Raw genomic sequence first — 12,983 nt, 5'->3', positions numbered from 1 at the left:
ATTAAAGTTGTCACTAAACTTACTGTGATAATCATTTCACAATATATGTAAGCCAAATCATTATGAAGTATACCTTAGATTTATATATAAATCTCATAATTGCTCTATGTAAATTACATCTCAAAACTGGGGCAATTGTATATATTTTTTAAAGTTCTCATGTGTCCATTTATATATCACAACCTTGATCTTCTGATTAAGTATCGGCAATCTATACTAGGTCCACCAGTGAATGGGCTAAAGGGCTCAGAACCAGTTTAACCTTAGCACGATGAAAATACATTACATTTATGAATTTACCAGGACAGGTAAGCCAATAGATACACTTCCAAGACACATTGGTGGCACACAGGAAAGCATTCATTCTGTTTGATTGGAGATTATGCGGCTGGGCTGTCAGAGAAGTCTGGAAGGGAAATCTTCATCTCAATTGGGTTTACAAGATTTAGGTCCTTTCCAGGTGGGAGAATGAAATGAGCTGGAGATTCTAGGATTAAGAAACACACTATATAAAGGCAAAACACATGGTGTCTTTGAAGAAGAATTGATCATTTTTTGTTGGAGAATAAAGCATGAGGGAGGAAGTGGATGCTTATGAAGTATAGAGGTAAGGAGATATCAACTTATTACACACATTGAAGAGGTAATTAGAACTCTAGCAGGTTGTAAGCAGGAAAAATTCTTGATAGTACACACTTCCCCATTTGTTGTTTTTGTGTACAATATTTGTGACAATATAAGTTTTAATATCTTAAGCAAACTTAAAATTAAAATAAAGATGAATAACATTTTACTAAGTACTTACTAAGTACTGTGACCTGTGCCCAGGACTTTCCATGCACTCTCTCTTGCTTGCTAAAGCAAGGCTACAAGGGAGAGCCTAATGTCATCCACATAACATGGAGGAGTTACCTATATCCCAGAGAAGTTGAGGACCTCCTCTGAGCTTTCATAGTTAATAAGTGGTAGGGTTAAGCTTCAAACTGCAGGCCTCCCTCTCCAAAACCTAGGACTCTACCACTGCACTTCACCTTCATTTGTAAATTCTGGTTTCCCTTACCATGTCTGAAAGCAAGAAGTTTTACACCAAGGGAGGAGGAGAAGAAAGACATTGTAACTGGAGGGGTCAGCTAGGCAAGAAGCAGGTGCAGACTTGAGGGTGTGTTGTGTCCTATGTGAAAGGTCTTTAAAGGAAGCAGCTGGTCTAGGTCACAGATGTTCCTGAAGCAGGACCAAAGTATTGAACAGGAGAAACATTGATCAGGCACCAAATTCCAGGTACAAGTGAGAATCCATTTGGAGCCAATTCTGGAAAAAACAACAACAACAACAACAACAACAACAGCAACAAACTGAGACACCAACAGAGAAAGATGTTGGATAGGAAGGTAAGAACAAAGGTCTAGTGCAAGAGATAGCCTGCTCAAGGCTCAGGAGAGGGTGAGATCAAACATGTGCAAAAAAGACCTGGGTGTCAAATAGGTCAGGGGAGTAGACAGTGTGTGGCTAGCATGAGAATTTAAACTAGTACTGTAATCTTATGCTGGTTACCTTCCACTTTTTCAGTTTCTTGATCTGTAAAATGGGGTTAATGAGGGGACTTACATAATTGTTCTGAGGATTTCATAAGTTAATATATGTAAGGCACTTATTGTAGTCACTGGAACATCCTCTAATGCTGGCTATCATTATTTTTAGAATGGTATTAACATAAGAAAACTTAGGCAGAGAGTGCTTGTGTGTCTTTTTCAAGATTAAACAGCTAATCGATAGTGGAGGTGGGATTTGAACCAAGGAATTATGGCTTTGTAACTCATGCACTTAATCACTAGTTAGTGCTCCTTTTTTCAATATGATATGACTTATCTTCTTTCTTGATATGATAAAATCTTGCTTTACAAAATATGACAGCTTCAGTTGTACTATCCAATAATATTAGTCAATGGCTGAGTTCTATTTTTATCTAGTCATCCTTCCCATATTTTTGAAAACATTTCTTGTTTTAACTAATGACTGTGTTTCTATATATAGTATATGTCTATATAAATATATATAGCATATATGCAATATATAGTATAGTATGCATGCCAATTATATTATATTATATTATATTAATTATATTATATTATATATTTTTAAAGATTTTATTTATTTATTTGACAGACAGAGATCACAAGTAGGCAGAGAGGCAGGCAGAGAGAGAGGAAGGGAAGCAGGCTCCCGGCTGAGCAGAAAGCCCCATGTGAGGCTCGATCCCAGAACCTGAGCCAAAGGCAGAGGCTTTAACCCTCTGAGCCACCCAGGTGTCCCTATATTATATTATTATATATTTACTATAGATTCTATCTGCCTATCTAGATAGTACATGTATATATAAATTATATATATATATATATATATAAATAGAAAGATAGATGATAGATAGATAGATAGATAGCTACCATGTATATACAGTTTATATAGTAAAATGTTTCACCCACCTGGTTGAAGATTGCTTTTGAAATGCCATCTATTGTTGGTGATAAGTTATATTAACTTTGTTACAAATTTGAAATCATGGGAAAGAAACATAGGCCAATGCAGCTGTTCACTTCCTGAAGCGACTTGTCTCCATCTGTTGTGATCAATCCATTCTAGCACCCCCAGAAGCTCTGCCAATAAATTAATGTCCTTTTATAAAGGTGGCTTTATTCCTGGGTTCTGCCATGTGGCTTCCCTCCTTACAGATGAGGATAGTAATGAGTCACAAAGGGGAGAATGATGAAATGCAGCTTTGCCAGTGTGTCACTTTCAACAGTACAGGGCGCTTTCTTCTCTTGCTAGAAAGTCAGCGGTTCCTCTTAACCAGTCACTTGTTACCCTTTCATACCTGACTCTTGCTTAGAGGTCCAGATTCACCCTGACACTCCTGCTCCCATTCTGTCCCCCAGTCAGACACAGAGGGATTTTTGAATGTCCCATGCCCTATCTCTTATGTCAAATTTTATGTGTACTATTATCTCTACTAAGAACATTTTACCCTGCTAATGTGCCTGCCTCGATAATCTCATATTGTTAGGGAACCCTTCACAGACACTTTCTCTCTGTGTTGGTTTGCCAGGGCTGCTCTAACAAAGTACCACGGACTGAGCAGCTCAAATAATAGAATTTATTGTCTCATCATCCTGGAGGCTTGAAGCCCAAAACCAAGGGGCTAGCAGAGCTGGCCTCATCTGAAGAATCTCTCCTTGGCTTGTAGATGGCCTATCCTCTGTGTCTTCACACCGTCTTTTCTTTGTGTGTGTTTGTGTTTAAACACCCTCTTCTATAGGGACACCAGTCACATTGGATGAGGAGGGCTCCACCCTAATGACCTCATTTTAACTTAGATTCCCTCTTTAAACAGCCCAGCCTCAAATAGAGTCACATTCTGAAGTACAGGCAGGGTGTGAGGATTTCAACAACTGGATTTGGAGGGGGAACAGTTCAGCCCATAACACTTCCCAATCCCGGTAAGGTCCATTCTGCTATGATTCCTGGCAAGCAAGACGTGTCTGCGAGAGAGCTCCACTCATCCATGATGTGATTCTGTGTTCACTTGTCATCTAAAGACAGTGATCTCTCAAATCCTGGCCTGGCTCCTCTTGGTCTTCTCTCCTCAATTATGAAAAACACCCTTCCTTACAGCGTAGGTGGGAAATAAATATATTTTGAACTGGTGAGTAATTCAGGTGGAAAGAAGTTAATTTAAATATAAAAATATTACCTATCTTCCATGTTCTACTTAACCACCATTATTTAATTAAGAGATCTGATGTCTATCTGTTGTTCTAAAACTGGAAAATCATTTTTTTCCCACCAACTTTCAAGATGACACCCAGCTTGTATTCTTCCTTAAGTACCACTTTGCCCTTTCTTTCATATTTCTGGATATTTCAAAGAAGCGCCTATATTGTGCGATTAGCAACAGCAGTTATATGGCTCTGAGCAGGGTGCCTGTGAAGGATTTTCCATGTGAGCCATGCTTTACGCTGGAATTTCAAAGATGGGGGAGTGTGGGCTGCAGGTAGGCAAATTAGAAAAGGAATCCATATCCTAGTTTATGGAAATCACGGTTTGGCCCCTGATCCAATACAGCTTTAGGAAAAGGGGCCATCAAGTTAAAGGATTTCTAAACCTCTGTATTGAACAAACTATTTAACCGATTTCATTAATCACTGGGGACCTTCTGAAAAGTTAGAAGGAACTGAGAAACAAACACCGGAAGAGTGGGATGGGAGGTCTGGGGTGAGACTGGGGGTGGGCAAGGAGAAACGGGGCGGATGCGTGATGGATGAGGTCGTCTCTCCAGCTGTAAATCTCCAGCGCCTCCGCTGCCGCCTGGACGCACAGGTGTTTAATGAGCTGCGGAGGGATCAATAGCCTATGACAGACAGCTTTGAAAAATTCCCCTTGATTCACTCAAGTGTTTTAATTCCTCATTAGTTCTGATGATGTAAACCCTTTGTGATTAGCTTGGTTGTTAAATATCCACTTACGAGTGGTGACAAAGTGTAGGAAACTTCACCATCTTGGACCTTTGCCCTCTGCATGGAGTTTGCGTGTCATCGGCCCTGAGAAACTAGGAGGATTGCCTTTCCAGCTCCCCCACTGGTGCGTTCATGTATTTAACCTATTCCAGACCCAAAGAGGGCAACTCCCTCTCCCAAACACTACATTAGACACAGACAGACAGACAAACACACACACACACAAACACACGAAGCATTTATTCATCTATTATGTATTGTGTGACTAGGATGTATCCTATTTTTTTTTCAGTACACAAAGATGAAAAATTAAGATCTGAATGAGTCCATACATGAGAAGCATATGTTTGATCAAACATGTGAAACTGGTTTATTGTCTAAGCTGGGTTTGCAAAGGCACACAAAAAACTAGCTTTATTCTTCCTTCCACCATTCCTTCACCCCCTCTCTGGGACAACGCTTTCTCGATTTCTGTTCAAAAGTTTAGGAAGATGCCACAGCTTTGCTAAATGTTCTTAGATGATATCCTATCTTTCCGCCATTTTTGGCATTCAAAATCCACTCTGGTTTAATAATCAAATAACTCTGGTTTAAGCTAATGTAATGATAAATATTCAGAAACCTTAGCCAGTTGAAAGTATTGGATCCAATTCAGCCTCGGATGCTTTGGCCGGCAGTGGGTCAAAATTGGCTTCTCCTCTCTTTCTATCCCACCTCATCCCATTCAGTTGTTGTTCTTGATCATTTCAGAGGGAGAGGTAATTTGCAATAAATGGCTGGCAGGGGTGTCCACTAGCATCACCGCCCTTAAGGCATCAAATGTTCTTTTGATGGCGCCTTTGCTCATTGAGTACTTCTGTGGGCTCTCAGAGAACCTCCGCCTGGGACCTCAAGTGCAGTTTCCTGGATCTTGGCAATACTTCTTTTCTAATGAGCTCTTTATTCCAACAGCACATGAAGGAAGCATATCTTGATTGCAGTTTTCTTTTTTACTCTGACGGCAGAAAGGGACAGCTCCTAAGCTTCCTCTCACACTTAGACTTTTCTTAGCCTGAACCAGAGGGAAACCTATGTTCAGCTAACTCCAGAAAACCTGTGTCAAACTCTCTGGGAGTTTTCATCGTAACTATCAATTTCCTTGTTTTAGATCATTAATGGACATAGAAAACACCAATGATGTTCCTGAGAACAATCCTCTCTTTGAGATCATTTCTAACTCAAGCACGTCCATGATAGCGCAGACCTTCTGTTTTGAGTAGGTGCTGATGACAACTGATTGTTCTGTTTACAAGTAGTACATCCAATGATTCAAATAATTTTCTATAGATTAGATTCTGATTTCTTACATTTTAGACTTTATTTCTCTCCCACTATCCACATGCATCTGGTGCTAAGCTTCAAAGAGCATGTTTATGTCACTGTGAGACCCCTGGTGCTTTACTTGTGAGTCATAATGCCCACCAGACTTATTCCTGAAAGACCTTCCTATATCAGGTAACTAACAATAACTAACCTAGTAAATGACTCTGAATTTAATAGATACAATCTCCTAAGATCAAATAGAATGAATTCTTACTTTATCTTCCCCATTGTCCCATTCCAAAATACCTGTAACTACACAGGTGCAATCCAACATGAGGAGAGTTAGAGGACAAGAAATAGTAGTTTAAATATCTCACTTTTGCAAATTTACAAAAATATAAGACCCTATGAACTCATTACTAGTATCCTTCTAAGAGCCATGCCAGGGAAAGGTCCTGAAGCTTGAGATTCCTTAGTTCAACAATTAATCTACCTCTGGACCCAATAAGCAGCCACGATTGGGTATCTGAGAGCACCTACAAGCTTAACAATTTCTGTAGTGGATGTTGTGTTGTACTGCCCAGATGTCTCCTTCAGGACCAAGACACTCAGAACCTGATGGCTCTCAGAAGAATCCCTCTCTGGGAATGGCTTTGAACTGAAGAGGATCCTATTCTAGTATCCTTCTCACTTAGCTAATATAAATTGATCTTTCAGGTATCAGGTTAAAAACCACTAAATCAGAAAGCCCATTTCAAAACTCTCCAGACTAGGTTATATCCTCTGGTTATTTATCAGTGGTTATTGTTTATTTACCATTATCACCACATAAAATTTAAAATCCCATGTGATATCCCCCCCCCAGGCTTATAGTTATAAGTGTGATACCTGCTACCTACTTACTTTCCACACAGGGGAGAAAAACACCTGCATCGTTCATCACTGAATCCCCAGGACATAGTACTATGTTCAGTATCTGTTAAAAGTTTAGTAATACTAATCACATTTAGTAAATATGTGTTAAGCCAATGGAATCACAAAATTATTGCTATGCTTTAATCCAGGAACTATTTATTTTATTAGTCATCCATCAGATGGAAGTCTTCATTTACTACTATCCCACACAATGTTGAGTTAAAAACACTTTCCATAATTTTTACGGTGAGCTCACTTAGAAATGGTAAGATAAAAACAAGTGAACAAAATACACAAAATAAAACCCCTAATTTAAAAAAATAATCCCCCATTGTCTCCAATAGCACTCTCCAATATAAATATAATGGGTACCACAAATACAAGCTATATGTGTAATGTTAATTTTTCTGGACATTACATTAAAAAAATTAGGAGAAGCAAATAACATTAATTTTATTAATACATTTAACTTAATCGGATATATTAAAAATGTTATTTCAACATGAAATCATTATAAACATTATAAGATAATCTGCATTCTATCTTTTTTTTTAAGTGCATTCTATCTTTTAATAAAGTCTTCAAAATCAATTTGTATTTTATACTTATAGCACATCTCAACTTGGACAAGTAACATTTCAAATGCTCAGTAACTGTTTGCATCCAGTACGTACCTGGTCAGACAGTACAAATCTATTAAATACTGCCAACGGGAAATTCTAGTATTTTTTATCCAAACCACAAGTATTATCTTCCTTTATACATATATTTTGTTTTATGCGTTTGTTTCCATTTCATGTAATTCTGGTTGCCTGGTACTATCTGAGCTCCAGAATTGTATTTGGTTTCTTTAAGGAAACCAAAATACTCTACTGTTTGTATTAAAGAGAACTTTCCAGATAGTATGGTTATAAGCATACAAAGTCTCATTATAATTTTTGCATTTTATATATATATATATATATATATATATATATGTTTTAAAGCCCTAATGGGCCAATTAATAGATTTATTCTTAGTAGGTATCTTACAGCACAAGAGAAAATCTAGGTAAACTTGTAGGATTATCTATTAGATACAGATAATCATATTAGATACAGAAAGAAAAGAAAAGCTCCTTAAAGGTCATTGAATTCTTGACTGAGAATTAGCTGACAGTCAACTGGATGGGTAAAGTTCCCAGAATAAGACTTAATCCTGTTAAAGTTCAACAGAAAAATCACTTAGCATTTGTCAGGAATACTAATTTCTCCCCAGACAGAAGATTCTGTGAATTACACCATTCACAAAGGTTCTTTCTCATCACCAAGGATGGTGCTCTTCCTCTTCTAGGGAAATGGTGTCATGACAAATTTCTGTAAGTTGTTTCCATTCCTGATCAAGTTGGGACAATTCTTATTTTTATTTACTTATTACTTATTTTGCAGAGAGGTCTACTGAAAATTCTCACAGTGTAAACATGAAGTGTGGGTAAGAAGTAGGTGGACCCACAGGACTCAAATATCATGCTTAGAAATTTGCAATTGAATTGTAGCCTATGGAGATCCATGCCCACACTCAAAGAAGTATAGCAAAGTGAATAAAATATTTTAATAAATCCAGAATGGAGATACTGAGATTGCTATCTTGTGTCAGCACCCTGGATATCCCATGACTTCAAGACTTTGGGTTTATACTGAACAATGACATTTAAATAAAAATGAATCGAAAGGTGCTTGGGTGGCCCTGTTGATTAAGTGTCCAACTCTTGATTTTGGCTCAGGTCATGATCTCAGGGTCATATTCTCTCTCTCCTTCTCCCTTTGCCCCTCCCCATATGCCCCTGCCCTGGCTCACAGGTGCTTGCTCTCTCAGAAAGAAAAAAAAAAAAAAAATGAAACCTGCATATACAAATACAAATTTTGGGCAACCTACATTATTTGCCCACTTCCCAATATTTTGGGATCTCCTGACAAGAGCTTGCATTTCTCAATTCCTTCTTAATCTAAGACGTTGTTTCTACTTAATTCTTTTTTTTTTTCATTTTTTTTAATTTATTTTCAGCATAACAGTATTCATTGTTTTTGTACCACACCCAGGGCTCCATGCAGTCCATGCCCTCTCTAATACCCACCACCTGGTTCCCCCAACCTCGCACCCCTCCCCACCTCTTCAAACCCTTCAGATTGTTTTTCAGAGTCCATAGTCTCTCATTGTTCACCTCCCCTTCCAATTTCCCCCAACTGCCTTCTCCTAACTCCCCATGTCCTCCATGCTATTTGTTATGCTCCACAAATAAGTGAAACCATATGATAATTGACTCTCTCTGCTTGACTTATTTCACTCAGCATAATCTCTTCCAGTCCCATCCATGTTGCTACAAAAGTTGGGTATTCATCCTTTCTGATGGAGGCATAATACTCCACAGTGTATATGGACCACATCTTCCTTATCCATTTGTCCGTTGAAGGGCATCTTGGTTCTTTCCACAGTTTGGCGACCATGGCCATTGCTGCTATAAACATTGGGGTAGAGATGGCCCTTCTTTTCACTACATCTGTATCTTTGGGGTAAATACCCAGTAGTGCAATTGCAGGGTCATAGGGAAGTTCTATTTTTAATTTCTTAAGGAATCTCCACACTGTTCTCCAAAGAGGCTGCACCAACTTGCATTCCCACCAACAGTGTAAGAGGGTTCCCCTTTCTCCACATCCCCTCCAACACATGTTGTTTCCTGTCTTGCTAATTTTGGCCATTCTAACTGGTGTAAGGTGATATCTCAATGTGGTTTTAATTTGAATCTCCCTGATGGCTAGTGATGATGAACATTTTTTCATGTGTCTGATAGTCATTTGTATGTCTTCATGGAAAAGTGTCTGTTCATATCTTCTGCCCATTTTTTGATATGATTATCTGTTTTGTGTGTGTTGAGTTTGAGGAGTTCTACTTAATTCTGACCATTTCTCCTATCATTTTTCCTGAGGCCTATTCCCCTCTCAGTACCAAATATTAATCAAAACATAAAACAAAGAGCTTTCTGCCCGTGGATGCTGCCGTGTAAGCATCATTAAAGTCTCCCCTCCCACCACCATCATGTCTAAGTCAGAGTCTCCCAAAGAGCCTAAATAGCTGCGGAAGCTCTTCATTGGAGGTCTGAGCTTTGAAACAACCGATGAGAGTCTGAGGAGCCATTTTGAGCAATGGGGAACACTTCCGGACTGTGTGGTAATGAGAGATCCAAACACCAAGCGCTCCAGAGGCTTTGGGTTTGTCACATATGCCCCTGTGGAGGAGGTGGATGCAGCCATGAATGCAAGGCCACACAAGGTGGATGGAAGAGTTGTGGAACCAAAGAAGGTTGTCTCAAGAGAAGATTCTCAAAGACCTGGTGCCCACTTAACTGTGAAAAAGATTTTTGTCGGTGGCATTAAAGAAGAGACTGACGAACATCCTCTAAGAGATGATTTCAAACAGTATGGGAACATCGAAGTGACTGAGATCATGACTGACCAAGGCAGTGGCAAAAAGAGGGGTTTTGCTTTTATAGCATTTGATGACCATGATTCTGTAGACAAGACTGTCATTCAAAAATACCACACTGTGAATGGCCACAAATGTGAAGTAAGGAAAGCACTCTCTAAGCAAGAGATGGCTAGTGCTTCATCCAGTCAAAGAGGTCGAAGTGGTTCTGGAAACTTTGGTGGTGGTCGTGGAGATGGTTTTGGTGGGAATGACAAGTTTGGTCATGGAGGCAACTTCAGTGGTCAATGTGGCTTTGGTGTCAGTTGAGGTGGTAGTGGATATGGTGGCAGTGGGAATGGCTATAACGGATTTGGTAATGATGATAGTTATGGAGGAGGTGGCCCTGGTTACTCTGGAGGAAGTAGAGGCTATGAAAGTGGTGGACAGGGTTATGGAAACCAGGGCAGTGGCTATGGTGGGAGTGGCAGCTATGACAGCTATAACAATGGAGGAGGAGGCGACAGCTATGGTGGTGATAGTGGAAGCAACTTTGGAGGTGGCAGAAGCTATAATGATTTTGGCAATTACAACAATCAATCCTCAAATTTTGGACCCATGAAAGGAGGCAATTTTGGAGGCAGAAGCTCTGGCCTTTATGGTGGTGGAGGCCAATACTTCGCCAAACCATGAAACCAAGGTGGCTATGGTGGTTCCAGCAGCAGCAGTAGCTACCACAGTGGCAGAAAGTTTTAATTAATGCCAGGAAACAAAGCTTAGCGGGAGAGGAGAGCCAGAGAAGTGACAGGGAAGCTACAGGTTACAACAGATTTGTGAACTCAGCCAAGCACAGTGGTGGCAGGGCCTAGCTGCTACAAAGAAGACATGTTTTAGACAATACTCATGTGTATGGGCAAAAAACTCGAGGACCGTATTTGTGACTAATTGTATAACAGGCTATTTTAGTTTCTGTTCTGCGGAAAGTGTAAAGCATTCCAACAAAGGGTTCTAATGTAGATTTTTTTTTGCACCCATGCTGTTGATTGCTAAATGTAATAGTCTGATCATGATGCTGAATAAATGTGTCTTAAAAAACAAAACAACAACAACAACAACAACAACAAAAACATAAAACAAACAAAAATCCCCAACAATTTGGCCTTAATTTCCTCTAGGCACTGCTTTGACCGGGTCAGTTTTCCAAGTAGAATTTAACTGAATTTGGGGATTAATGCCAACTAGGTAATAGCAAAGAGTCAATCAACAAATAACTTATAATAATTAAGTACTAGGTAGGTTCAAAGAATCCAGTCCAAACATCAACCTCACCAATGTCTTAGCTAACAGCATCCCTGACTCCTAGCTAGCACTTGGCTATTTATCTTTATCACAGACTCTTTCATCTATTTATTTCTGAGAATCCTTATCTCTTTCTTAATGGACCACTTATAGAAAATCTATGTTTTCATGCAAAGCAATCAAGTTATTCTTATCTTAAACCCAGGCCATCTGGATCTTAGCCTGAAGACTCTTTCAACACTAAATGTTCATGAATGAGGTCTGCTCACCACAGCTGTATTCTCCCTGAAGCATTGTGCAGTTGCCTCTTAAAAACCATCTCTTTCAGGGTGCCTGGGTGGCTCAGTTGGTTAAGCAACTGCATTCGGCTCAGGTCATGGTCCTGGAGTCCTGGAACCAAGTCCCGCATCAGGCTCCCTGCTCAACAGAGAGTCTGCTTCACCCTCTGACACTCCCCCTTCTCATGCTCTCGCTCTCTCTCTCTCTCATTCTCTCTCTCTCTCAGATAAATAAATAAAATCTTAAAAAAAAAAAAAAAACCCTTCTCCCAAAATTTCACCCCAAGCAATCTTCTCAACTGTCTTTGGGATAACTCCAGGAAATGTAATGCACAATATCAACTAAAATAAAGGGATAGACCTCTCCCTAAAAGATGAAGAACAAATGTAGCAGCTGGACACATCAGGCACTCTGCTTACACCTAACACAGAAAATACAGAATGAAAAATCCATGGTGGGAGTCTTCTTTGGAGAAGCCTGGTAAAGTCATTCTAAGTTCTTCCCATACATACAAATTGCAATGTAAAATCATTGCATTTGCTAAGGAATTCTCTGAATGTTTTCTATGTAATGACAGGTTCTGGTCAACTTTCTCTAAAACACATCTCAAAACCACACCTGCCCCTTGAAAACAAATATACTGTATAATTGAATGATTCATTCAAGGGAGTTGCATCTCTAGAGGAGAGGTGTTATCTATCTGTAGAATAGTCCGGTGGAAGAATTTTTCTGTGGCTATTATGGACCCTGTGGGAGAAAATGAAATTTAGACTGGCAGGTTCATCCAAATGCCATCACTCTGCTTTTGTGTTCACAGTGTTTAGCCATTTCACAAAGTGGAGTGAGTCTGCATTGCCTTCAAATGGAGGACTGTGGGAGCAAGGGGCTCCTTGGGGCTGTAACTTCTGCTCAGGCACATGCTCAGTTCAAACTTGGCATCATTAGCATTTCAGTACCTTCTCTTTGCAGCTGAGCTTGCTGGGACCCAAAAATAAATATTGTTTGAAAAGCCTTGTATACATTTTCATTACCAGTCTTCTTTGTATTTCCTAAAATTAAAAGGAGGAAGGAGGAGGAGGAGGAGGAAGAGGAGGAGAAGGAAAAGAAGAAGAGGAAGAAGGGGGGAAGGAGAAGGACAAAGAGAAGAAAAAGAAGGAGAAAACAAATAAGATCTTTCAACAAACTAATCGAAAACATGTCTGTGGGGTGCCTCGGTGGCTCAGCCCTTAAGCATCAGCCTTC

General features: G+C 39.5%; 1 pseudogene; it reads left to right on the top strand.

Annotated features, from left to right (window-relative positions):
- Positions 1-9,797: 9,797 nt before the first annotated feature.
- Positions 9,798-11,246, top strand: LOC111149231 (annotated as a pseudogene).
- Positions 11,247-12,983: the final 1,737 nt, after the last annotated feature.

The sequence above is a fragment of the Enhydra lutris genome, unplaced genomic scaffold (assembly GCF_002288905.1).
Source record: "Enhydra lutris kenyoni isolate GAN:26980312 unplaced genomic scaffold, ASM228890v2 scaffoldscaffold21, whole genome shotgun sequence".
Lineage (NCBI taxonomy): Eukaryota > Metazoa > Chordata > Mammalia > Carnivora > Mustelidae > Enhydra > Enhydra lutris.
Note: the sequence above shows the minus strand (reverse complement) of the source record. Positions and strands in the feature narration are given on the sequence as shown.